Source organism: Pseudophryne corroboree, chromosome 8, assembly GCF_028390025.1.
Source record: "Pseudophryne corroboree isolate aPseCor3 chromosome 8, aPseCor3.hap2, whole genome shotgun sequence".
Taxonomy (NCBI): Eukaryota; Metazoa; Chordata; class Amphibia; order Anura; family Myobatrachidae; genus Pseudophryne; species Pseudophryne corroboree.
The window spans coordinates 402,939,556-402,966,547 of record NC_086451.1 but is presented as its reverse complement, the minus strand read 5'-3'; the positions used below and the strand labels follow the sequence as shown (position 1 = coordinate 402,966,547).

Sequence of the window (26,992 nt, the reverse complement as noted above, 5' to 3'; positions counted from 1 at the left end):
GCGGCAGACAGCGTACACTTTTTACACATAACGGCAGACAGCGTGCCCTTTTTACACATAACGGCAGACAGCGTCCCCTTTTTACACATAACGGCAGACAGGGTGCCCTTTTTACACATAACGGCAGACAGCATCCCCTTTTTACACATTACGGCAGACAGCGTACACTTTTTACAAATAACGGCAGACAGCGTGCCCTTGTTAAACATAGCGGCAGACATCGTACCCTTTTTACACATAACGGCAGACAGCGTGCCCTTGTTACACATAGCGGCAGACAGCGTACACTTTTTACACATAACGGCAGACAGCGTGCCCTTGTTACACATAGCGGCAGACAGCGTACACTTTTTACACATAACGGCGGACAGCTTGCCCTTTTTACACATAACGGCAGACAGCGTCCCCTTTTTACACATTACGGCAGACAGCGTGCCCTTGTTACACATTACGGCAGACAGCGTGCCCTTGTTACACATTACGGCAGACAGCATCCCCCTTTTTACACATTGCGGCAGGCAGATTCCCCCTTTTTACACATTGCATCTGGCAGATTCCCCCTTTTTACACATTGCGGCAGGAAGATTCCCCCTTTTTACACATTGCGTCAGGCAGATTCCCCCTTTTTACACATTGCGTCAGGCAGATTCCCCCTTTTTACACATTGCGGCAGGAAGATTCCCCCTTTTTACACATTGCGGCAGACAGTCCCCCTTTTTGTAGAAGTAAGAAAAGAAAGAAAGAAAGAAAGAAAGAAAGAAAGAAAGAAAGAAAGAAAGAAAGAAAGAAAGAAAGAAAGAATTATACTTACCCTCTCCGCTTGCTCAGGCTCCTCGGTGCAGCTTCTGGTCACGATTCCCGGGCAGGAGAGAAGGAGGAGGAGGGAGGTGGAGGAGGGAGCCGCAGCAGCGCTTTACTACTGGTTGAGGCGCTGCTGCTGCTGGCCCTCTGCTTCACTATAGGCTGTTCTCGGAAGACAGCCTATAGTGAAGCAGAGGGCCAGCAGCAGCAGCGCCTCAACCAGTAGTAAAGCGCTGCTGCGGCTCCCTCCTCCACCTCCCTCCTCATCCTTCTCCCCCGTTACCGTTCCGCTGCGATCCTCTCTGTCCGGGCGGTGTGTGCTGCGGGCAGCGGTTGCCCGCAGCACACAGCGGCATGAAATGAGTCAGTTTGACTCATTACATGCTTTGGGCCCCTGGACAGTGGCGGGCCCCAGTGCAACGCACTGGTTGCACTGGGGGTAGTTCCGCCTCTGTGTCATATGATTCAAGACGCCCATCATGACTGAGCCATTCTAAGAGGTGTCTCATGCCATCTGTTTCTTTTGCATCTTTTGGAATTTTACATCTTATTTGCATCGCAGATGCAGCAAACCACCACTCAAGTATTCTAGACATGCTGGGCTGTAACTTTAACAACACAGGAATTTGTTTTAAACATGTACAAAATCGCAGATGAAGCACAATAGATATTGACGTGATAAAAAGCTGCAGCATTATTGCACTTTGTATACAGGTTGAAACTCAGTTGCATACAGATGTACAAATGTCGCACATTAAATTGACAGTGCCACCTTGCAATGTAGGTTGAATTACAACACACAATTTTAGCGGGATGTAATGGTGTCCGAGATCACCAGAGGTGTGGGATGCTGGACGAAGTCTGACTTTTTTTTTTTAAGGGGCATACATAAACAAGGAAAAGACCCCTCCCTCTGCCAGAACTATAGGCCGATTGCACTTCTCAACACATTTTTGAATTTTTTTTCTAAATTAATTGCCAATACGCTCATCCCGTTCTATCCCCAAATTATTCATCTGGACCAGGTAGGCTTTCTCAAGGGTAGACAAGCATCAGATAATACTCTTAGGGTATTTGACCTGGCTGAAGTTCTAATGAGAGAGAGACATGAAGCTATTTTCCTCTCTTTTGACGCTGAGAAAGGGTTTGGGCTTTCTTAGCATGGTTTTGTAGAAATTTGGTTTGCAGGGAGCGAATGCATCCACGATTTCAGCTTTGTATAGTTCTCCAACCACCACAGAATTTAGCAATGGGTTTGCATTTTAAATGCTACTAGATAAGGCTGTCCACTTTCCCCTCTTATGTACGTCCTGGCGATTGAACCATTAGCCGCCTCAATTCGACAGTCCTTATCCTTTGCAGGGATTTAGGTTTGTCTGTCTTCATACAGACAGTCTGTTTGCAGACAATTAATTTGGATTTATCACTGAGCCTGACTCCTTTCTCCCACCCCTTCCCGCTATTATTTATCAAAACAGTGCAACCTCCTTTTACAAATTAAACACAACCAAAACCGAAGCTCTACCCTTCCATCTACGTCCTGACATTTTGGCCCAACTTAAATTTCTAAATAAATACAACTGGAAGAAATATTATATTATCTATTTGGACAGCAATATTCCTAATTCTCTTTCCAAATTAGTTGAGATTACCTATACACTCCTTTTAACCCAGATAGATGCTCTGCTACAGAGTTGGATGTGTTGTGAGATATTATGGCTGGGCAGGCTCACTGCATTCAAAATTTAAATCTTGCCAAAATTAATGTATATTTTCCATACGATTTCCTTCTTAGTTTCCCAGAGGTTTATTAGTCAGGTCCATACATTAATATTATATTAGATCTACTCCTTGGATTGCCTATAGTTGTTTGATCGAATCTAGGCATGTTGGTGGGCTAGAGGTGACTGAAATAAAGGCAGAGGCAGAACTCTGGGAGGAAACGGAGTCATCTACCGCCGGGCTCCTGCTCTGAAGGGGGGCAACCCTCCTCCCATTCTGTGACACCACTGAATTAAGTTAATTGATAGCTGTCGCTGTATTTTCAGTGGCCGACTTCCTCACTGGTCCATGCACACTACAAATCACACCCTGTTTTATTATACTGTAGATACATATTTTACAAGTATCACACCCAGGATTAGAAACCACAACCTATTACACTGGAAGCAGACACCTTACTGATGAAACTATTTGCTCCTGTATAGGAAATATGAGAAGTCTAACTATATGAAGATACTTCTCTGACAATCACACGTAACTTCATATAGTTAGAATTCTCATGCTTCCTCTACAGGAGCAAATAACTCCATCAGGAAAGTGACTGCTGTTAGTGTAACAGGTCATGGGTTCTAATCCTGGGTATGACTGCTAAGAAATGTGTGATTTAAAATAAAAGACAATTAAATGTATAAATACAGTATAAACATTTTTTTTCAGAACACTCCACACACACACACACACACACACACACACACACACGTACGTACGTACGTACGTACGTACGTACGTACGTACGTACGTACATACATACATATATTTATCTTAATATAGGAAATAGGGGGGGCACCAATAATTATCTTGCCTCCGGGCGACTGTGACGAATTTACGCCACTGAATAAAGGGATACCAATATGCCTGCTTAGTGGCACAGATTACTGCAGTATTTTTCAACCACTGTGCCGTGGCACACTAGTGTTCCCTGAGCAGTCTCCAGGTGTGCTGCCATAGAAGCACAGCCAGGCCCGTCAGTGTTTTGACGCTACTGAGGCCCTGGAACAATCAATACTGGTGGGTTGCAGAGCCAGTTCTAATTTTGGGCCTGGGCAGTGTTGGGCTCTTCTGACTTTCTCAGCTGTGGTTAAGGCGTTACCTATGGAGAAGCTACGACATGACATCCTAGGACACGCAACTGCACCATGCATCACCATTATATTTGAATGTGCCTTGGCAGAGGCAGAACTCTGGGAGGAAATGGAGTCATCTGCCGTCGGGCTCCTGCTCTGAAGGGGGCACCTCTCCTCCCATTCTGTGACACCATTGAATTAAGTTAATTGATAGCTGTCGCTGTCTTTTCAGTGGCCGACTTCCTCACTGGTCCCTGTATCTTACAAGTCACACCCTCCTTATTATACTGAATATACACATGTTACCAGTATCACACCCAGGATTAGAAACCACAACCTATTACACTGGAAGCAGACACCTTACTGATGAAGCAGTTTGCTCCTGTATATGAAATATGATAATTTTAACTATATGAAGATACTTCTCTGACAATTACACGTAACTTCATATAGTTAGAATTCTAATGCTTCCTCTACAGGAGCAAATAACTCCATCAGTAAAGTGTCTGCTGTTAGTGTAACAGGTCATGGGTTCTTATCCTGGGTATGACTGCTAAGAAATGTGTGATTCAAAATAAAAGACAATTAAATGTATAAATACAGTATATAAAAAAATTTCAGAACACTCCACACACACACACACACACACACACACACACACACACACACACACACACTTCATGGTGGGTACCTTTAGCCGGAGGTTACGTGTGGAGAGCCATACCCTGTCACCAACCTTGTATTGAGGAGCGGCTCGCCCTTTCTTGTCCGTGAAGAACTTGTATCGGACAGAAACCTTTTTAAGACTAGCATGAACCTTACTCCGAATTTGTCTGAAGTGTAGTAGAGTGGAAGTCACAGCTGGAACCTCTCCTGTTGGAAGAATTGGTAATTCTGGAACTCGTGGGTGGAAACCATAGTTGATGAAGAACGGAGATTCGCCAGTGGAGGAATGAAATGAATGGTTATGTGCTAACTCTGCCCAAGGCAATAACTCTACCTAGTTGTCCTGTGAAGGGGAGAGATACAGGCGGAGGAAAGTCTCCAAATCTTGATTGACTCGATCCGTTTGCCCATTAGTTTGGGGGTGATAAGCGGACGAAAACTTAAGTTTAATTTGTAAGGCCGAGCAGAGAGCTTTCCAAAACCTTGCGGTGAACTGTACCCCTCGATCAGAGACTATTTCTTGAGGCAACCAATGCAACCGAAAATGTTCTCGGTCGAATATTAGAGCTAATTTAGGAGCTGTCGGCAGACCAGTCAATGGAACGAAGTGCGCCATCTTCGAAAAACGGTCGACGATCACCCAGACAGTGTTGTAACCTTTGGAACAGGGCAAGTCGGTGACGAAGTCCATGGAAATGTGAGTCCAGGGTTTCATAGGAATGGACAGAGGACGAAGCAACCCAGCAGGAGGCAGGCGAGGAGATTTATGCTGTGTACACTGTGGACAAGAATTAACGTAATCCTGTACATCCTTCCTCATGGAGTCCCACCAGTAAGATCTTTGCAGAAACTTGTACATCTTCTGGGCGCCGGGATGACCAGAAAACTTGGAGATATGGGCCCACTGTAGTATTCTCGGACGGAATTTAGCTGGTACGGACATTCTTCCAGGGGGAGGACCTGGAGTAGTTGAGACAGCAGAGACAGAAATTGGATTCAGAATTAAACTCCGCTCAAAAGAATCCTCTTCATCTGTGGGAGTTTGTGAACGGGACAGTGCATCCGCTTTAGTATTGAAAGTCCTGGCTCGGTACTCGATAACAAAAGAAAATCGAGTGAAGAAGAGTGCCCATCTAGCTTGGCGAGGATTCAAGCACTGTGCGGTTTTGATATACAACAAATTTTTGTGATCAGTGTAAATGGTAATCACATGTTTGGCCCTTATAAAAGATATCTCCACTCTTCCAAGGCAAATTTAATTGCCAAGAGTTCCTGATCTCCAACAGTGTAATTTCGTTCGGCCGGAGAGAATTTACGAGAGTGAAAGACACACGGTTGTAATCTCTTATCTGAGGAGTACTGAGAGAGAACGGCCCCAACTCCGACCGAGGATGCGTCAACTTCTAGGAAGAAAAGTTCCTCGAAATTTGGTTGTTGGAGTACTGGAGCGGACATAAAAGCTGATTTCAAGTGGGAAAAAGCCTCTATGGCTTCGGGAGGCCACAAACCCGGGTTGGAACCCTTTCTCGTCAAGGCGGTAATGGGCGCAACAATGGTGGAGAAACTTCTAATGAATTTTCTATAATAGTTCGCAAAACCCAGGAATCTTTGTATTGTTTTCAAGGAGAGTGGCTGTGCAAAGTCCCGAATGGCGGAAAGTTTCTCCGGGTCCAAGCAAAGCTCCGTCCCCGAGATGATATAACCGAGGAACGGTATTGATGTTACTTCGAAGGTACACTTGGAGATCTTATCATAGAGATGATTCTCACATAAACGGCGGAGTACCTCTTTGACCTGTGTCCTGTGTTCAGCAAGATCTTGGGAAAAAATCAGTATGTCATCCAAATATACCACGACACTTAGGTATATCATGTCTCGGAAGATTTCGTTGACGAATCCCTGGAAGACAGCAGGAGCATTGCTAAGACCGAACAGCATCACCAGATACTCATAATGCCCATCCCGGGTATTGAAGGCGGTCTTCCATTCATCTCCCTCTCTGATGCGTATAAGGTTATAGGCCCCCCTCAAATCGAGCTTGGAAAAAATGTGGGCACCACGAACTCTATCAAATAGCTCTGTGATTAGGGGCAAGGGGTATTTATTTTTGATGGTAATATCGTTTAGGCTGCGGTAGTCGATACATGGTCTTAACCCACCGTCCTTCTTTTTCACGAAGAAGAAGCCCGCTCCAGCCGGGGAGGTAGAGGGGCGAATGAATCCCTTGTGAAGATTGGACTTGATATAGTCTGACATAGCTTGTGTCTCTGGAAGGGACAGAGGATAAATGCGACCCCGGGGCGGCATTTTCCCTGGGATGAGGTCAATGGGGCAGTCCCAAGGCCTATGGGGTGGTAACTGGTCAGCCGCCTGTTCCGAGAACACATCCTTGAACTCTTGATACGCCTCCGGGATAAGTTCTTCCTCCACCTTAGTAGAAACACGAAGCGGACAGACAGGGGTGAGACAGTTAGCGTGACAAAAAGAACTCCAAGACCGAATCTGTGCGGTCTTCCAATCGATATGGGGATTGTGAATTTTGAGCCAAGGCATTCCGAGAACCAGATCGTGATGCATTTCCGGAATCACCAGGAACTCCAAATATTCTTGATGTAGAGCCCCGACCCGTAGTTTAACTGGGACCGTGCGCCCTGTTATGATACCCTTGGATATCCTAGTACCATTGATAGCTGTCAAAGAAATAGGCCGCTTGATGGGCAGTACTTCCAAATTCAGGCTTTGGACACAGAGAGAAGAAACGAAATTCCCCGCAGCCCCGGAGTCCAACAGGGCTTCAAAAGACTTGGAAGTAGACTTGGTGGTTTACGATACAGGGAGCAAACAGTCCGAAGTCGGAGAAGATTTGGTCGTAACCCCCAACTTGACTCCTCCGGAACAAGCTAGGCCTGCCCGTTTCCTGGACGGGATTTGCAGGACTTGATGAAGTGACCTGCAGCTCCGCAGTACAGACAGAGTTTACCCTCATGACGACGCTGTCGCTCTTCCGGAGACAATCGGGATCGGTTAATCTGCATGGGTTCATCCGGACTTGGGACCACCGCTTGCCTTGCAGGGGGAAGCCGGAACCTAAAACGATCCGAATGACTATGTTCACCTCCACGTTCCTGCATCCGGAGATCTACCTTGACGCAGAGAGAGATCAATTCCTCTAAAGAATCCGGAAGCTCCCGAGTGACCAACTCATCCTTCAGGCGATCAGAGAGACCATTCCAGAAAGCAGCTCTCAGAGCCTTATTATTCCAGCGAAGTTCAGAGGCAATGGTTTGAAAATGAACCACATACTGACCCACGGATCGGCAGCCTTGACGGATGCGGAGCAAGTCAGAAGAGGCCGAGGTCATCCTGCCGGGCTCGTCAAAAATTCTTCGAAAAGACGTGATGAATTCGGGGCAATTGGAAACCAGTGAATCAGAACTTTCCCATAATGGAGACACCCAATCCAAGGCAGATCCTTCCAGCAGAGAAATAATATATGCCACCTTGGACCGGTCTGTAGGAAAGTTATGGGCAAGTAGCTCGAAATGTACCTCGCATTGGTTTAAAAAACCATGACAATTTTTAAGATTCCCATTATAACGGGATGGAGTAGGCAGTTGAATGCGCAGAGTGGCACCGGCCGATGGCTGAACATTGCTGGAAGCGGCTACGGGAACTGGTGCTGGAATTATCGAGGCTAGGGATGCTTGAATCTGATCCAGATGCCCGGACAACTCCTGGAGGTACTGCATCACCTGACCTTGTGCCGCTTCCTGACTTTGTACTTCGGAAGCCAGATTCTGGATAGCACTTGATTCCATGTTCCGATCCCCCGGGTCCATGAGGCCTGAGTATACTATCACTGACCTGGTTTGGGATTGTTGTGGACTTGGGGTATGTTCCGAAGATCGGGAAGAGGAACCGCAACTGGGCTGCAACAGAGATGGCCGAATGTAGGTTTTCCTCATACAGGATTCGGACAGCAGGCAGGAGGCACGTGTTGGATATTGAAGATCTCCTGAAAAACAAGAACTTGAAAGGGCTGATGAATCCTCTGCAGACAGATGATAATGAACGTGGCTGGAGAACAGGAAGATTGAGAGTAGTAACCGTGACTGAAATGCCCGGTGCGGAAGCCTGTGTTTGCTGGATGCACGGTAAATTAGAGGTACAGGACGCGGAAGGCACTGACTGTGCTAGGAGATACAGAAGTGCTTGGCGGCACTGAGGTGCTTGGAGGCACGGAGGTGCTGGAGGCACGGGGGTGCTCGGAGGCAAGGAGGTGCTTGGAGGCACGGAGGTGCTTGGAGGCACGGAGGTGCTTGAGGCACGGAGGTGCTTGGAGGCACGGAGGTGCTTCAGGCACAGAGGTGCTCGGAGGCACGGAGGTGCTGGAGGCTCGGAGGTGCTCGGAGGCACGGAGGTGCTGGAGGCACAGAGGTGCTTGGAGGCACGGAGGTGCTGGAGGCACGGAGGTGCTGGAGGCACGGAGGTGCTTGGAGGCACGGAGGTGCTGGAGGCACAGAGGACTGGCGATCACCACTATGGGGAACTGATGATACTCAGGCACTAATGCAGGGCCTGGCGCCTGAATTTATACTTCCCACCACCGTCTGGTTGGTGGGAAGTGCTTGATGACGTCACCCGCCCAGACGCCGGACCGAGCTCCGGGAGCCGCCAGCGAGGATGGCCGCAGAGAGGACCAGCGCGCCCGAAGAGGTAAGTAAGGCGGACGGGGCGGCGGCGTGACAGAGTCGATCTACGTTATGGCTCATAGTTTTTCTAAGTGCAACAATAACCTTGAAATGCAATTTAAATTATTATACAGACTATAGTTTATACCAGCTAGACTTCATAAAATGTAGACCTCACAATCAAGGTTTTGCTGGAGCAATTGTAAGTACATAGGGGACATACTGTATTTCATGTGTTTTGGACTTGCCCTAGGATTTCCATTTCCACAATGTCCCTTTAGTATCTACATGCTTCTGTATTTTATGAAAAGCTGTTCTGTACTTTATTGTTTCTGTACTATATTATACTATGTATCTGTTAAGCGCCTTGAGTCCTACTGGAGAAAGAGTGCTATATAAATAAAATTATTATTATTATTATTATTATTATTACTATTAGGATTCACCCGTTATTGAGGGAAGTCCTACATACTACAGTTCAAGAGTCGCCTTTGTTAGCATTGTTCCATATATACCCTTCGTATATCTTGAAATCAGATTGGTATATATTGGGACATATTCTTATTGCCACCAGGGTGGCCATTGCACAAAATTGGAAATGTACCTCTCCTCCAACCCTCCATAAAATTATTTCTAAAATCCTTTTTGCATTTCAAATGGAGAATTTTGGAATATCCTCTTCCTCTTGTGTGATTTACCCCCCTCAATAACTGGTCTAGCTGGTGTGAGTTTACTATAGGCACGGAAGGGTTTGCAGGAGATGCTCTCTGTGGCTCAAAAACATTCAAGACATTTTTGACATTCAGCAAGTGCATGTTGAAGATTGCAGTGCTTGCAAGTGCTGTTGAATTTGTCCTGCTATCAGCTGAAGCAAGAGGTAGTAACTAATGTAGGTGGAATTCTACCCTTTATATTCTTCAGTGGATGGAGGAGCATCAAAAGGCCACCCAAGGCTACACAATGACCTATGACATAGAGAATGGAGAGAGAATGTACCTAACTCGAGCTCAGTGGTGAATACTTTCCGTGTTTTGCGAGGTTCTCAAACCATTTGAAGTTGTCACATGTGAAGTTAGTTCAGACACTGCCTGCTGGAATTACTGCCAGGTAATTCCTCTTATTAGACTCTTAGAAAAGCAGCTGGAAAAATTAAGGAGAGGAAAAGAAATGATTCTGCTAAGCATGTCGGACTTGTAGCTCAAGCCCTTCATTCACTTCACCAGGATCCAAGGGTCCTCAATGTTACGCACACCAGTGCTGACAAGAGTATACCGGTGTATGAACAGAGAGGGATGCAAAGCAAATGAACTCACAGACAGACTTGGGAGTATAACATAACATACACAGAAGGTGATGGAATAACTAATAAACACAAAGTGAACGAAGAAGCCCAAAGGCTCAGGAATTGGGTGTCTCCCTAGTGTCAGGAATGCTCAGATGGAATAGAGCGGACAATGAGGCGAGATGTAGTGATTTAACATGTGGAGCACCCGAAATTATGTTGCTAAGAGCAACAGAAAGAACCCTAAAGGGTTACCAACGGGTGTGGAAATAAACTCCTTGGTCAGAGATAGAAATATAGACACAAGGAGAGTATCCACAATCCTAACCCCCACTTGCAGGGCACAGGTTCAGCTTACTGCCACTAAACTGACACCTGGACGCCCTGCACAGTGAGAGAGGATTAAGCAGGCAGGTCTGAGAGTACAGCCGCAAACCTGCTGGGTTCACAGAATAGCAAAAGAACCCCAGCAGGTTAAACAACTGACTCCAGTCTTACTGCTAGGTCCGGATTGGCAGAATGAAGTACCGAATCCCAAGGCCTATTTGCAGTAAGCAACAAGTAAATACAAAGTCACACAGTACTAGCTAACTCTCTGGAACTGACTAACAAACAAAGATTCAGCAGCATTTGCCTAGCCTGAGAGGATGGTTTATATAGCAGGTGCTGTCCACGCCCCACTCAGACCTCACAGACTGTGAGCACAAAACCAGCGCCGGATTCCCTGCCGTGCACAGAGCCTGTAACCACTGCACAGTAAAAACCCGGACCGGAGTATCAGCTGCGCTCAGGTTACTTCGCTAACACTTGCCTCCCGGTTGCCATGGCGACGTGGCAGCACAGAGCAGGAGATCCTAACACTCAATCTTTTGAAATCAGATCACTATATTTTGGCGACCACAGTTGATCCTAGGTTTTAGTCATATGTTGTGTCCTTATTTCCAATGGACAAATATCTGAAGAGATGCAAAGAGCTGTTGGTGAGCAAATTGTCAGCTCAAGTGGAATGTGACACACATCTTGTTCTTCAGTTTCTCTGGCAACTTCGGCTGCCAGGAAAAAACTAAATTTTCCTAAGAGACCCACTGGTGGTGATACAGATCAGTCAGCAACAACTTCTGACATCTGGTCTGGATTGAAAGAACTGCCTGCAAATAGTGGCATTTCTACTGTGACTGCATATCATATGGTCACCATTAAAAAAATGGTTGATGATTATTTTAGTGATCACATCTAAATAGGCATTTCAGACAGTCTGTTTCACTACTGGCACGAAAAAAAGGCAATTTGGAGGCCCTTACACAAACTGACTTTGCTTAACTTAAGTTGCCCACCCTCCAGTATGTACTCAGAAAGAGATTTCTGTGCAGCCAGGAACCTTGTCAGCGATCGGCATAGGAAGTTACTTCCCCAAGATGTGGAAATGATGATATTCATCAAAATGAATTACAAATTCCACAAGGAAGACCTTTACCTGCAATTATGTCCAAAAAATAGATAGGCTCCTGTAATGGTGGATTTCAGCGGGGATGAATTAAGAGTGTATAAAGAAGAGGATGTACAATACACACAGATGAGGTTGAGTAATCAGATGATGATGATGATGGCTACAACTTGCCTATGTACAGCCAGTTTGTGTATGTAGAGACCATTAACAGCTTGTTTTGTGGGGGCCCAAACCAATCATTTTAAGCCACCAGTGGCAGTCCCTGTTACTGAAGGGATTGGTTTGTGCGGGTGTGGTATGGCTGACCGATGGTCTCCTGACCGCCGGTTAGCATACATACGCCGGGATCCTGGCAGTATATTGATGCTGGGATCCCGGTGGGAGGGGGTGGGCGAGTACAGCAAGCCCCTTGCAGGCTCGCTGCACTCACCATGCTGCGGGCTTGGTGGCGACCTGCGGTCAACATGGGTTCTATTCCACCTCTATGGGTGTTGTGGACACCCACGAGTGGGAATAGCCCCTGTTGGTCGGCATGCCGACCATCGGGATAGTGAGGGGGCGGGATGTTGGTAAAGGTCATGTGACCGTCGGTCTCCTGACCGCCGGTCACATGATTACCACCCGTTTGTGCATGACCTGTTTAATATATACACAACATAAGGGTGGATGGGAGGGCTCAAGGACAATTCCGTCTTACACCTCTTTTCTTTGCATTATGTGCTGTTTGGAGCATTGCTGACTATCTTCTTGTGTAGACAACAAACATTTTCATAGTTTATTAAACTATCACCCTGTCTGCCACTGCAGTGCCATTCTGCTTCCTAGATGTGCGATGTTGGAAGTTTAAGTGCTACATGTTTGTGCAACTCACTGCTGTCGCTTAGCTAGGTCATCCAGCTACCTTGGTGCAACCTTTTCACATAAACTGGATGAAAACAATATTGTGAGCTGTAAGGTGGTCGAAATTGACTGGAAATGAGTGGAAATGTATGTTATTGAGGTTAATAATACGGCAAGAACAACATAAGGCCAAAATTCTGTGATTTTAGCTGTTTCTATGATTTTTGAAAAAAAAAAAAAAAATTACAGAACCAAAACCCACAAGGGTGGTTTTTGCAAAATCAAATACAGACACAAAACACAAAGGTGAAAACCCCATAACAGGGGTCTGCCACATCTCTTATTATTACAGTATATAGCTGAATAATTATTTGGCTGTATTATTTTTTATTTCTCCGATCTTATATTCAAATACTATTTACTTCTCATTGCAGTTTAATTTTATAGTCATAATTAACTCACTTCTACCTAATCCTTAACATCTGTAAAAAAAAATTGGATCATTATCAACTTCTTGGCCTATAAGTGACTTAGCCTATAAGGATGGCAATGTAAACTTTTCAAGTTCTTACCTGCAAACCCTCATTGTACAGCAAAATACTAGATTGACTGTGATGAAAACATTTCTGTTTTGCTGACAACACTATAGAAATCTGTTGCCACCCATAATCCCTTCAATAAACAGTACGTTTCACATAGGCTTAAGTAACATGTTCCAACTCCTGTGTCTCGTTTTGCTGCTGTTAGATAACAACCTGCTTCTAGCTACAGTATAGCCAAACCTATTTACAGTCCTAAAATTTACCTCTCTACACTAACCATCCCCCGTCATTCACAAATGTTCAACTTTCAATCTCTTGTGCCCCCTTGAATACTTGGGGCGGTATCCAATTAGCTGTGGTAATTAACCATGGCTAATATGATTCCCCAGGTTTGGACTGGCCCACATGGGAACAGGGGAAACCACCGGTGGGCCCACCTCTTCCTCTAGGGACCAGGTTCCAGACTGTGCACTTGAATTACTCATTATATATGTTACCTTATACTACACAGGAATCAGGACTAGGGTGTATTTTCTACAGTGCATTTCTGTTATTAATTATCATGCATGAACTAGTGGTATACAGGGCCGGCGCTCTCATTAGGCAGCTTTAGGCAGCTGCCTATGGGCGGGGGATCTGAAGGGGCGGCTCGCTGAGGCTGCCCAGGAGAAAACAGAGGATACGTGACAGTAGAAGGTGAATGCAGTGGACCCGCGGCCAGGGGATAGAATGGTATCATAACAAGGCTGTGACAACATGGGGGGTGCACGGGGCACAGCTTGGTGTACACTATGTCTGTGCATACCGATCGCTCGCCACTCACCTGATGCAGCATAAAGAACCCGCTGTCAGGCAAACCCAATCTCCGTTCAGCGGCAGCTAAGCTCCTGTGGCTGGTCCCTCCCTTAAGACCAGCCACCAATGAGGTAAATCTCTTTCTAAACAGACCCGCCCCCCTAAACCCTTTCTAAATGTTCTAACTCCTATCTGACATGCCAAGCCTAAACACCACCTGCCCCGGGCCAGAGCTAGAGACTGGTGTAAATCTGATGCTGGCCTAGCCGCGGATCCCTTGTGTGCTGTGACGGTGAGTTACAGTATATCAGCACTGCATGGCAGCTCTTCTGGCCAGTCTCATTCTCCTGCTCCAACTGTCTCCTTATCTGTACTCACCCCCCCAGGAGCCTTTCATCTAAGAACAGATTAGCTTTTTTGCAAGGTTACGCTGCTGTTCTGTGAACGGAGGATAGGAGGTCAGAGGTGGTGGGGAGGGCAGCAATATCTGTAAAGTTATTTCTGCTGAGGAGACACCTCCGATCCTAGAACTGCTGGGCTAAGAACACATAGCTCCTGCACAAGCCAGGCATCCAGGGCTGGGGGCTTTTCTGGGATCCTGGGGGAGGAAGCTGCTAAAAGTTTAGCTCTAGGAGATGCACTTTGCAGAGTTAGATAAGTAAGTAATAGCAGCATCTCACGTGATCCTGTCCCCTCTCCCTGGTCACGTCACACTACACCTGGGCTAATCAGCACACACCACCAGGCAGCATGTACTCCCTGCCCTGTCTCACCCAGGTAAGTGGCTGGAGGTTTGGACACCAGGTTGTGGCTGCCACATGGCTATTGGTGTCTTCCAGTGCCAACTTTCTGCAGGGTCTGGTGCTGTTTGACCCATGCAGACAGGCATGTTTTTTGAAGGTAGATGACTAGGAATGGGTGCCTTGCAATCTCCCAGGCAGCTCTAGTTTCATCAGTGCTTTTACTGTAACCTGTGAGTGAGTTTGTAGACATGCATTTAACACATTTTGCATTGTACATACTAACACTAAACTGCACTAAAAAGAAAAATTCAGTTTTCAGAGTTTTGACCTTTTTTTTTTTTTTTTATTAATTGCACAAAGCTCCAGAAAATTGTGCCCAATAGGCAACACCATCTATAAATGGTGTTGCCAAAAGAAGCCTTTGGGCTTCTTTCAGTAGAGATCCCTGGACAGGGATCCTTCAAACCCCTCCTTTTCCTCAATGCGCTGGCCGACTGTCATAAACCTAGATGCCATACAGATGGAGCTATGCAGACGGGGGCGAGAGGCACGCCTAGGTGCGCCTCGGCCCGTCGCCAAGCGTACACAGATGCTCCCATTCAAAGTGAATGGGGCACATCTACGACGCACGTGCGTCCCATTCGTTCCCGGCGGAGCGCACCTAGTCGCAGATGGAGCCACGATTAGCGTGGCTCCATCTGTACATCCGCCCTTAGATATATATAGAAATTGGAATAATCCATGTGACTATCAAAAAATAAAAATAAAAAAACTGTAAAGGGGAGTCAGGGTACATGCTTAAAATGCACCCCCCCCCCCCCCCCCAAAAGAAAAGTCTCGGAACTGGCTCTGCAACCACTAAACCCACCAGTATTAATCATTCCAGGGCCTCAGTAGCGGCAAAACACTGACGGGCCTGGCTCTGCTTCTATGGCAGCACACCTGGAGACTGCTCAGGGCACACTAGTGTGCCACGGCACAGTGGTTGAAAAACACTGGTATAGCAGGTGTGTGATTATAATCCCCCCATCACTGTTTACATTAAGGATCTTCCTCTCTATGGGGGTAATTCAAAGTTGATCGCAGCAGCAATTTTGTTAGCAGTTGGGCAAAACCATGTGCACTGCAGGTGGGGCAGATGTAACATGTGCAGAGAGAGTTAGATTTGGGTGGGTTATTTTGTTTCTAGGCAGGGTAAATACTGGCTGCTTTATTTTTACACTGCAATATAGATTTCAGTTTGAATACACCCCACCCAAATCTAACTCTCTCTGCACATGTTATATCTCCCCCCCCCCCTGCAGTGCACATGGTTTTGCCCAACTGCTAACAAATTTTCTGCTGCAATCAACTCTGAATTAGGCACTATAACTCTAGATCTGGCAATCCTATTGCTTGCTCTCATCATGCTAGATTGAAAGCTATTCTGTTTACAACCTTATTTTTCAGTTCACTGGAGGGAAGAGGTGTTGGGGGTGGTGCAGGCATAATGTGTAAGGGGCACTACTGTGTGGTATAATGTGTACAAGGGGCTCTAGTGTGCATCTTAATGTGAGCAACGGACATAACTGTGAGGCGTAATGTGAATAACAGACACTACTGTAGCAGTGACAGGGAAGCCGTCCTCTCTCCCAGGAACAAGTCATACTTCCCCACTGAGCTCACCCTGTGTCACAGCATGGTCTGGCAATCATGCCTCTGCAGCAGGGACAAGATCCACTAGCGATATTTATCTGCAACTTCATTTGTCTCTGATGTAGTAATGCCAGACCAGAGCTGCTCGGCCATCCACATCTTAATCTGGGAGCCCCTCAGCCGCCACCCACAGGGAGCGGGTCCAATACACATTATCCACTATGGTCTCCGCTACGCATCTGGAAGCCACTGTACACACTGCACCCTGCAGATACATTACCACTCTCGCACACGCCCCTACATCCATTGACCAATGACAGTGGCAGCAGCTGCGTGAGGTCCCACACTGTGCACAGGAACAAGTTCACCAGCCAGCCAATAACAGGTCACCGCGCAGTGCCAGCATGGTGCGGTGAAGCTGAACCCTGACACAGATCTATCTCCTCCACACTTTTTCACCTATGGGTGTGTGTGAAGGAGGGGGGGGGGCATATGTTTTGCCTAGGGTGCCAAATTACCTTGCACCGGCCCTGGTGGTATATATATTTACCAAGGGGCCCAGACCATGCACTCTCTAATGGTTAGCCAAGCCTCTGTGGCAACTGGCCACACCCCTAAACATGGGCCCCTACCAATGCCTTTCCCCGGTGGGCCCTTCATGCCCCAGTCCGACACTGGTATTCCCCATTAGTTTGTTATCATCATAACCAGGGGCATAGCTAGAACTTTGTGGGCCCGACAGCAGCATTTTGAAGGGCCCCATGTACCAAGGCTTCTAGAGACACATCTCTGGAGCAGTTGCTAATTTTTTGCCCCATAATAGTGCCCTACAGTAGTTCATTTTCTAAACCATGGTATTGTCTTTGTTAATGTTATGCCCTAGAGTAGTGTCCTAGTTTATTTTATTAAACCATAGTAGTGCCCTACAGTAGTTCATATTATGTCACAATGTAGGGCTTCCAGTACACGTTATGCAACACAGTACCCTCAATTCCCATTATTACATACAGAGTCCCCAGTTCATAAAAGGTTGACATGGAAAAATGTCGACATGAGGTTTAAAAAAAAAAAAAAATTCTTAGTAAAGTGACTGGGAACCCCAATTAGTGCACCGTCTCTCCTTGCATGGCTCACTTCGCTCGCCCTGCTTTGGGCAAGATGCCTTGCTCCCCTACCACTGTGCTCAGCATAGGTTACTATTCCCAATCTTAGTCCACGTGGATTGTAAATTATGAAAAAGTAAAAAAATTAAGGAAAAAAAATGGGAAAAACTCATCTCGACCTTTTCATGTGTTGACATTTGCCAGGTCGACCTAGTGACCATGTGGACCTAATGCACGTTGACCAATAGTGGTCAACATAATGAGTGTCGACCTAAGTGATGTCGTCCTAAAGACCGGATACCAGCTGTGCACGGAATACACAGATTAAAAATAAACAAATTTTAAAAAAATCATTCAGGACCTTTGCTTATAATTAATTTATTAAAATTACTGATTAAGCCCAGCCTCCCTTCTCAACCAGGATCTCAAGATCCTTACCACAATTATTGCGCAATGGTTACAACTGCTATTACCCACTTTACCCCATCCGTCCCAGACAGGATTTATAAAAGGTGTCCATAACATGAGGCAGGTCATTGCAGTTCTGACTACATCACTTTGAACACCCTCAGGAAAGACACTCATGTTAAGTTGTGATGCAGATAAAAACCTTCGATACGGTGTCCTGGGTGCATTTATTGAGAACGCTGCACTCCAGGAATTTTGGCGCACAGTCTGTTTCCTTTTTTAGGACTTTATATAAAACACATATGGCAAGTCTTACCATTAACAATTTTAATACTGAACCATTTCAATTATTCAGAGGTACTAGACAGGGTTGCCCCCTATCCACATTACTATTTAGCTTAGCTTTGGACCCGCTTATACGCCACTTCTACGACTGCACAACTGGCGAGGGGTTCATATTGGCGATCATGAGCTAAAAGTAACTGCTTACGCGGATGATCTTTTATAATTTTGTTAAATTCCCATGACGCTATGCCTAGTTTGCTTAGGTTGTTGGAGGACTTCTCTAAGATATCGGGATTGCTCATTAATAAACCTAAATCTGAAGCCTTGGCATTACATAAACCTGCCAAAATATGTTGGGGTGACAGGTTCCCCTTCAGATGGGCAGACTCTACTTTGAAGTATTTAAAATTAAATATCCCTCCCAATGCATCCAATCTGTACAGGGAGAACTTCCCTGCTATTATTAGCCGTATACAATCTGATTTAAGGACATGGAAACATTTGCCCCTATCTTACCTTGGCAGGTGTCATCTTCTAAATATGGTTTCCTTCCCTCGTCTATTGTACCCATTACAGATGTTTCCTTTGCTAATCTCAGAGGCAGATTGAAAAGTTTGATATTCATCTGTCAGTAAATACATCTGGGTGGATAAAAAACCACGCATTTCCTTGTTTAAGATTAGTCAATCGCCTACATTGGGAGGGATTAATCTGCAATGTTTTTGCACATATGCCTTAGCGGCAAATTATAGATATGACATGGACAGGCTAAAGCAGTGTTTTTCAACCACTGTGCCCTGGGTAGTCTCCAGGTGTGCCATTATGCTAACACGTCTTTGGAACAAGAATTATGCCCTCACAAACCATTATCTAGCCTCTTACATATGCAAGCAGTTAGCTTTCCTGATAGTGTACAGTATCTCAGAACTTATTATTGATTACTACACGTAAAGATTGGAAGATGGCTAGGAATAAACTAGGGGTCTCTGCCTCTCACAAAATTTTCATGCCAATAACTCATACTGCTGGAAGCACATGAGGCCTCTCACTGGAGATATTTTCCTTTTGGTCTCAGCAAAGCCTTCACCTGATTTATCAGTCTTAAGACATAGACACCTTGCAGATACGGGCATATGAACACTTACAACAGTTGTATTCACAAATCTCAATACCCCTCTTTGCATATTTTTAACTCCATAGTTTTATAAAGAAAGTGATGTCAACCCTATCTGACTAGGGGGATCATTCAGAGTTGATCGCTAGCTGAAAATGTTTGCTGCGCAGCGATGAAGCAAAAAACCGGCACTTCTGCGCATGCGTATGCAGCGCAATGCGCACGTACAACGTACTTTCACAATGTCTGATGCAGTTTCACACAAGGTCTAGCGAAGCTTTTCTGTCGCACTTCTGGCCGCAGAGTGATTGACATGAAGTGGGCGTTTCTGGGTGTCAACTGACCATTTTCAGGGAGTGTTAGAAAAAACGCAGGAGTGCCAGGAAAACCACAAGCATGGCTAGGAGAACGCAGGGCGTGTTTGTGACATCAAATCCGGAACTGAACAGTCTGAAGTGATCGCAAGCTAGGAGTAAGTCTGGAGCTACTCTAAAACTGCACAATTTTTTTTTGTAGTCACTCTGCGATCCTTTTGTTCGCACTTCTGGTAAGCTAAAATACAATCCCAGAGGGCGGCGGCTTAGCATTTGCACGGCTGCTAAAAACTGCTAGCGAGCGATCAACTCGGAATGACCCCCTAGGATAAGATGTGCATATTAGATAACATTATAACCAGAGGCTCATCACTGACTTATTCAACTTCATTTATATACTGTACTCTCTGGTAAAAAGTCAGCTAAACTTAGAAACACTAGATTTGGCAAAATGGAAAGGGGAGTTTCCTGGAATATCACTACAAGACATTTTATCCTCATTCCTCTCATTAACAAACACCTCATTTCAACATCATATGCGGAGATGCATTATAAGTTGTTGCATCGTGTTTATATCATGCCTAAATTAAGCTTTGTAACGGGATCCTCCTCCGATTCCAACTGATTTAAGTGTATGCAGCCGGATGCAGGTATCATGCATTGTATGTGGGCCTGCACAGATGTCCAAACGTTTTGGGCAATAGTTCAATCTTATATTAAGGACACTCTTAAAATAAGGTTTAAGATCACTTCTGAGTGGGCAATATGGAACACTTCTGTAGCACATACACAGCCCAAACTATCTAAAGGGGAGACATTGTTACTAGCAAAAATTGCGGCAGCAGCTAAGCAAAAAATTCTGTCGCAATGGGTAACTTCGGGTACCTTATCTCTAACCATACTCATGCCCAGAATAGAACATTTGTTTCATATGGACTGGTTGGAAAAAATCCTCAACAAAGAGAGTAATGCAGATTTTTTTTTTTTTGTGTTTGGCTACCTTTCATACACACGTTGCCCTCACATAGAAAGGATATTCTCCATGCTGCAATACACCTGACCTCTTGGTATAATTTGGAAACCTTAGCGTTAGGGTGCCCATCCTTCTAAGTTTCTGTGGAACACGTTACCGTGTACCCATGATGTGCTTATATTGTTTATCTGGATTGCGTGTAAATCACTCACTTGTCGTACCTCAGAATCAGAATCAGCTTTATTGGCAAGGTATACTTGCGTATACTAGGAATTTATCTTCGGTTTGCTATACAACAGCCAAGTAGGTAACAGATAAGCAGGTGTGTGTGTGTGTGTGTGTGTGTGTGGGGGGGGGTGCCAGTATAGTCATACAGATAGGAATACCATAGGGACACAAGTGAGTTACATGTACGTCTAGTCAGTCAATGCAATGATCAGGAGTTCAGCAGGCGGACCGCTTGGGGAAATAAACTTCTGAGGCTTCTGGGAGACCAGGCGGGTATGGCCCTGTAATGCCTGCATGAAGGAAGCAAGTTAAACATGCTGTGCCCGGAGTGTAGCTGGTCCTTGACTATCTTCGTTGCCTGCTTTTTAGCTCTGGACAGGTAAAGGTCCAGGACTGAGGGAAGGTTGGCCCCAATTATCTTCTCTGTGGTTCTGATCACCTTTTAGAGCCTGCATCTGTCCCTCATGCTGGCGGACCTGTACCATACCATTATCGAGGAGCACAGTACCGACTCCACAATCGCGGAGTAGAACAGGAGCAGAAGCTTCTGTGGGACAGGGCCGAAACTAGGATTTTTGTCACCCGGGGCAAGGTAGTCATTTGACACCCCCCCCCCCCCCCCCCCCGCAAAAAAAATAAAAATATTTTACAATAAATAAATAAAAATAATAAAATAAAATAAAAAAAATAAATGAATAAAAATATTATATATATATATATATATATATATATATATATATCTCTTTCAGAACTTTTTTACCTGAGAAACTGCCTTTTCTAACATACATTTCATATCCAGGAAAAAGTGTCCCCATTTTACACAGTACGACAGGCAAGTGTCCCCATTCCCCATTTTACACATTGCGGCAGACAGGTGTCCCCATTTTACACATTGCGGCAGGAAAAAGTGTCCCCATTTTACACATTGCGGCAGGCACAGGTCCCCATTTTACACAGTACGCTGGCAAGTGTCCCCATTTTACACATAGCGGCAGGCGCAGGTCCCCATTTTACACAGTACGCTGGCAAGTGTCCCCATTTTACACATTGCGGCAGGCACAGGTCCCCATTTTACACATTGCGGCAGGCACAGGTCCCCATTTTACACATAGCGGCAGGCACAGGTCCCCATTTTACACAGTACGCTGGCAAGTGTCCCCATTTTACAAATAGCGGCAGGCACAGGTCCCCATTTTACACAGTACGCTGGCAAGTGTCCCCATTTTACACATTGCGGCAGGCACAGGTCCCCATTTTACATAGTACGCTGGCAAGTGTCCCCATTTTACACATAGCGGCAGGCACAGGTCCCCATTTTACACAGTACGCTGGCAAGTGTCCCCATTTTACACATTGCGGTAGGCACAGGTCCCCATTTTACACAGTACGCTGGCAAGTGTCCCCATTTTACACATAGCGGCAGGCACAGGTCCCCATTTTACACAGTACGCTGGCAAGTGTCCCCATTTTACACATTGCGGCAGGCACAGGTCCCCATTTTACACATTGCGGCAGGCACAGGTCCCCATTTTACACAGTACGCTGGCAAGTGTCCCCATTTTACACATAGCGGCAGGCACAGGTCCCCATTTTACACAGTACGCTGGCAAGTGTCCCCATTTTACACATTGCGGCAGGCACAGGTCCCCATTTTACACATTGCGGCAGGCACAGGTCCCCATTTTACACAGTACGCTGGCAAGTGTCCCCATTTTACACATTGCGGCAGGCACAGGTCCCCATTTTACACAGTACGCTGGCAAGTGTCCCCATTTTACACATAGCGGCAGGCACAGGTCCCCATTTTATACAGTACGCTGGCAAGTGTCCCCATTTTACACATAGCGGCAGGCACAGGTCCCCATTTTACACATAGCGGCAGGCACAGGTCCCCATTTTACACATAGCGGCAGGCACAGGTCCCCATTTTACACATTGCGGCAGGTGGTGGAGGGAGAGAGAGAGAGAGAGGAAGGGAGAGGGGCTGACTTACATTTGAAGCGGTTCTCGCCGCTCTTCAGCCGCCTCTCCCTCCTCGTCTGCGCGGCTCCGGGCTCCCCCTTCTCCCTCCTCCGGCGGGGTTTCGTGGAATGACGCGTTTGCGCCGTGACGTCACGACGCAATCGCGTCATTCCGCGAAACCCCGCCCCCCGAGCTGGGCACTCGGGAGAAGGGGGTTTAAAAGTATGTACCGCGGCGGGTGTTAGGGGGTCTCGGTGCCCCCTCCAATCTGGCGCCCAGGTTGCCTGCCCCCCTAGCCCCCCCCCTAGTTTCGGCCCTGTGTGGGATATTGAACTTTCTTAGTTGCCTGAGGAAAAACAACCTCTGCTGTGCTTTCCCGACAGCGGCGTCAGCATTGGACCCCCATTTAAGGTCATGGGAAATTGTGGATCCTAGAAACTTAAAGGAGTGCACTAGCGATACCACACTGTCAGCAATCATTAGCGGAGGTTCACTAGCTGTCTTCTTCCTGAAGTCCACTATCATCTTGACAGTTTTGAGGGGGTTGAGCTCAAGGTTGTTGTGTCTGCACCACTGGGCCAACCGGTCTACTTTCCGTCTATAGGCCGATTCGTCCCCATCCTTGATGAGGCCGATGACGGTGGTGTCATCAGCGAATTTGATAATCTTTACTGATTGTGCCTCTGAGGTGCAGTCATTTGTGTACAGGGAGAAGAGCAGGGGTGAGAGGACACAGCCCTGAGGGGCCCCTGTACTAATGGGCCGTGCTTGAGAGGTGAATTCCTCCGCTTTCACCACCTGTGTCCTATCTGTGAGGAAGTCTACTATCCAGGAACAGGTAGCTTCTGGGACCCCTAGGCAAAGTCATTTGGGGTGGAAGATGCTGGGGATGATTGTATTGAAGGCCGAGCTGAAATCGACAAACAGGCCCCTCGCGTAGGTACCAGGAATGTGTAGGTGCTGTAGAATGTAGTGTAGGCCCAGGTTGACTGCATTCTCGACACACCGATTCGATCGATAGGCGAACTGTAGGGAGTCCAGTTGAGGGCCAGTCACAGTTTTCAGGTGATTCAAAACCAGACGCTCAAACATTTCCATGACTACAGACGTCAGTGCTATCAGCCTGTAGTTGTTCAGGTTCGTGACAGAGGGTTTCTTGGGGACCGGGACAATAGTAGACCTTTTGAGGCAGGAAGGGACTTTCTGTAGCTCCAGCAATTTGTTGAAGATCTTGGTGAATATGGGGGCGAGCTGACCCGCACATGCTCTCAGGGCAGATGGTGACACTCCGTCAGGACCGGGAGCTTTCCTGGGTTTGGCCATTTTGAACAATGCCTCCACCTCTTCTTGGGTGACTTGCAGTGCCTGGAGTTGGCCATCGATGTTTGGGGCATCGCAGAGGTGATTGTTTTGGTCGCAGGGGACTTCTTTTGTGAACCTGCAATAAAAGTGGTTCAGCTCGTCTGCTAGGTCTTGGTGCATGGTGGTGGACTTCGATGTTTTCTTGTAGTTGGTTATGGATTACATTCCTTTCCATTCAGATACGGGGTTATTGGTGGAGAGATCGTTTGTCAGCTTATCCGAGAACCGCTTTTTTGCTAGCTGGATTTCTTTAGTCAGAGAGTTCCTAGTTCAGTTGTATAGTGGTCTGTCACTCCTGCTATAGGCCTCCTCTTTGGCCCGATGAAGTTGCCTGAACTGGGCATTGAACCAGGGCTTCTTGTTGTTGTTGTAAATGCGTTAAGTCTTGGTAGGTACACACATGTCCTCACAGTAGCTGATGTAGGATGTGACAGTGTGTCAGGTTGTTCAGGTCAGTTGCCGAGGCTTCGAATACCCCCCATTCTGTGCAGTCAAAGCAGGCCTGGAGCATCATCTTAACCTTGTTGGTCCATTTCTTAACAGTCTTGACAACAGGCTTAACTGCTGTCAGCTTCTGTGTATAGGTAGGGAGTAGGTGGACGAGGTAGATAGGCCGAGTGCAGCACGTGGGATAGACCGGAAGGCAGACTTGAGGGTAATGTAGCAGTGATCAAGGGTGCGCCCTTCCCTAGTGGGACACATGACTTGTTGTTTGTACTTAGGTAGCTCTTTGCTCAGGTAAGTTCTGTTGAAGTCGCCCAGCACTATAAGCAGAGAGTCTGGGTGTTTTTGTTCTGTCAGATATGCATATGGCCAGGTGTAGCAGGGCTTCGTTCGCGCAAGCGAGGGGGGGGTGTACACTCCCACAAGGACAATTGAGGCAACTTCCCAAGGGGAATAGAAGGGGTTACAGTTGATACTTGGCATCTCCAGGTGTGGGCTACATAATTTGCTTAGGATCGTGACATTGGTGCACCATCAGTCGTTGATGTAGAAGCAGATGCCATCATCCTTCGTTTTTCCTGAGAGAGCCTTGGAGCGATTGGCCCTGAAGAGACTGAAGCCCGGCAGAGACATTGGATTGTCTGCAATATGGTAGTCCAGCCACGTCTCCGCAAAGCAGAGGACATACGACCCTGTAATGCCTGACCCTGCACTGCCCAGAAGGAGGGACAGTTCGTCGAACTTGTTTGCCAGTGAACGCACATTCATAAGCAGGATTGTGGGAAGTGCAGACCGGTGCCCTCACCACTGCCACCTCACTAGGGCACCAGCGCAACAGACTCTCCTCTGAGCCCAGGTCCTTCTACTGTGGCCGACATGAGGGCCTCCGTCATTCTTTTTCTGGGGCCGGCGATCCACCCGCCAGTCGCCGCCCAGGCTGCGGGGGGGCGTGACCACTTGGTCATCCACTTTGGCGTCCACGACATCTGCATCCCTGCCACAAGGGCAGCAAGGGATGAAAGGGCCGCTGAATCGCCCGCCGACGGGCTCAAACATGGGGTAAGAACCGTGGAAGCACTCCAATTTAGGAGGGCTTCCCTGCTGTATTTGGTCATCGGTGGGGTAGAGAAGGGCAGGGGAAAACAAGGGGAAACAGTTACTTTGGCTGAGCTGCGTAGCTCTGAGGCAGCCATCTGCGGTGCCATCTTGGATTATAATCACTATAGTCGTTGTTGCTATAACCTATTTCTGCTTTTTAATACAATGGGTATATTTGAAACAAGTGATAAGTAAAATAGCTTGCTTTTTCTGTTGCTGATTTAGTCAATTATTCCAGGACAAAGCAGGCTTGTAGAAAGGTGTTAGAATCCATTTCCTATTGAGTAGGTGTGAAAGATCTCAATGTGAGAGGCCTTTGAAGTAGATTTCTTGTGGGGGTAGTGATAACATGTGTCCTGTGAAATGGCTACTGCAATTTGAATTGAACAGTGATCCTTCAGTAATATAGAGCCTGAATATGCTGTATATTAGTTGATTAATGCAAGAAGTCACAGTTATTTGTTGCTCAGAGAACAGAGGTGAATGATGTCTAAGTGAGGGGCTGGATGGAGCTAAAGATAGGTTGTAGTCCACAGTAACTTGTCTGGAATGTCCAATGCAGAGTACAGTAGATTCCAAATGGAAGGACTTCTCAGTGGAGAGATGCAGAGGTTTCAATCTAGTTTGTATCTCAGCGCAGAAATGCAATCCGTTGGTTTTGATGAGATGTCCGCATAGAGTTGTACAAGTTAAAGATAAGTCCTTGGAAATTTGTGATGATTCATAGGTCAGTTGTGGTGAATTTAAGCTGATTTATGGAGATGATCAGGAGCATGCAAAAGGTGAGGCAGCCATACTGTTGTCTATTATTCTAAGTGTACCTCTTGTAATGCTGACCGACCTTTATGTTTCTTGATGCATTTTCTGTTATGCTCATATGATCTCTGTACTATGCAACTACAGTTCTATAACAAAACATGATTTAAAAAAAATAATTACTGATTAAAATTGACAAAAAATTGGTTTACAACCAACAATGTACCTATAAAAATAGCACTTGCCGAATAGCTCCAAATTGGGTAAAGGGAATGCTGATACTGTAGCTAGAAACTCTACATACAGATTTATCCTAATAGAATTAGCCTCAGTACATCGGTGGTCATTCCGAGTTGTTCGCTCGCTAGCAGTTTTTAGCAGCCGTGCAAACGCTATGCCGCCGCCCACTTGGAGTGTATTTTAGCTTAGCAGAAGTGCAAAGGAAAGGAACGCAGAGCAGCTACAAAAATTTTTTGTGCAGTTTCTGAGTAGCTTCAGACCTACTCAGCATTTGCGATCACTTCAGACCATGCAGTTCCGGATTTGACATCACAAACACGCCCTGCGTTCGACCAGCCACGCCTGCATTTTTCTTGGCACGCCTGCGTTTTAACGAACACTACCTGAAAACGGTCAGTTGACACCCAGAAACGCCCA

General features: G+C 46.4%; 1 protein-coding gene across 1 annotated transcript in view; it reads right to left on the bottom strand.

Annotated features, from left to right (window-relative positions):
* Window positions 1–26,992, bottom strand: part of LOC134949308 (cytochrome P450 2A5-like) — a 164,682-nt gene that overhangs the window by 96,653 nt on the left and 41,037 nt on the right. The gene's annotated exons all lie outside the window — the stretch shown is intronic.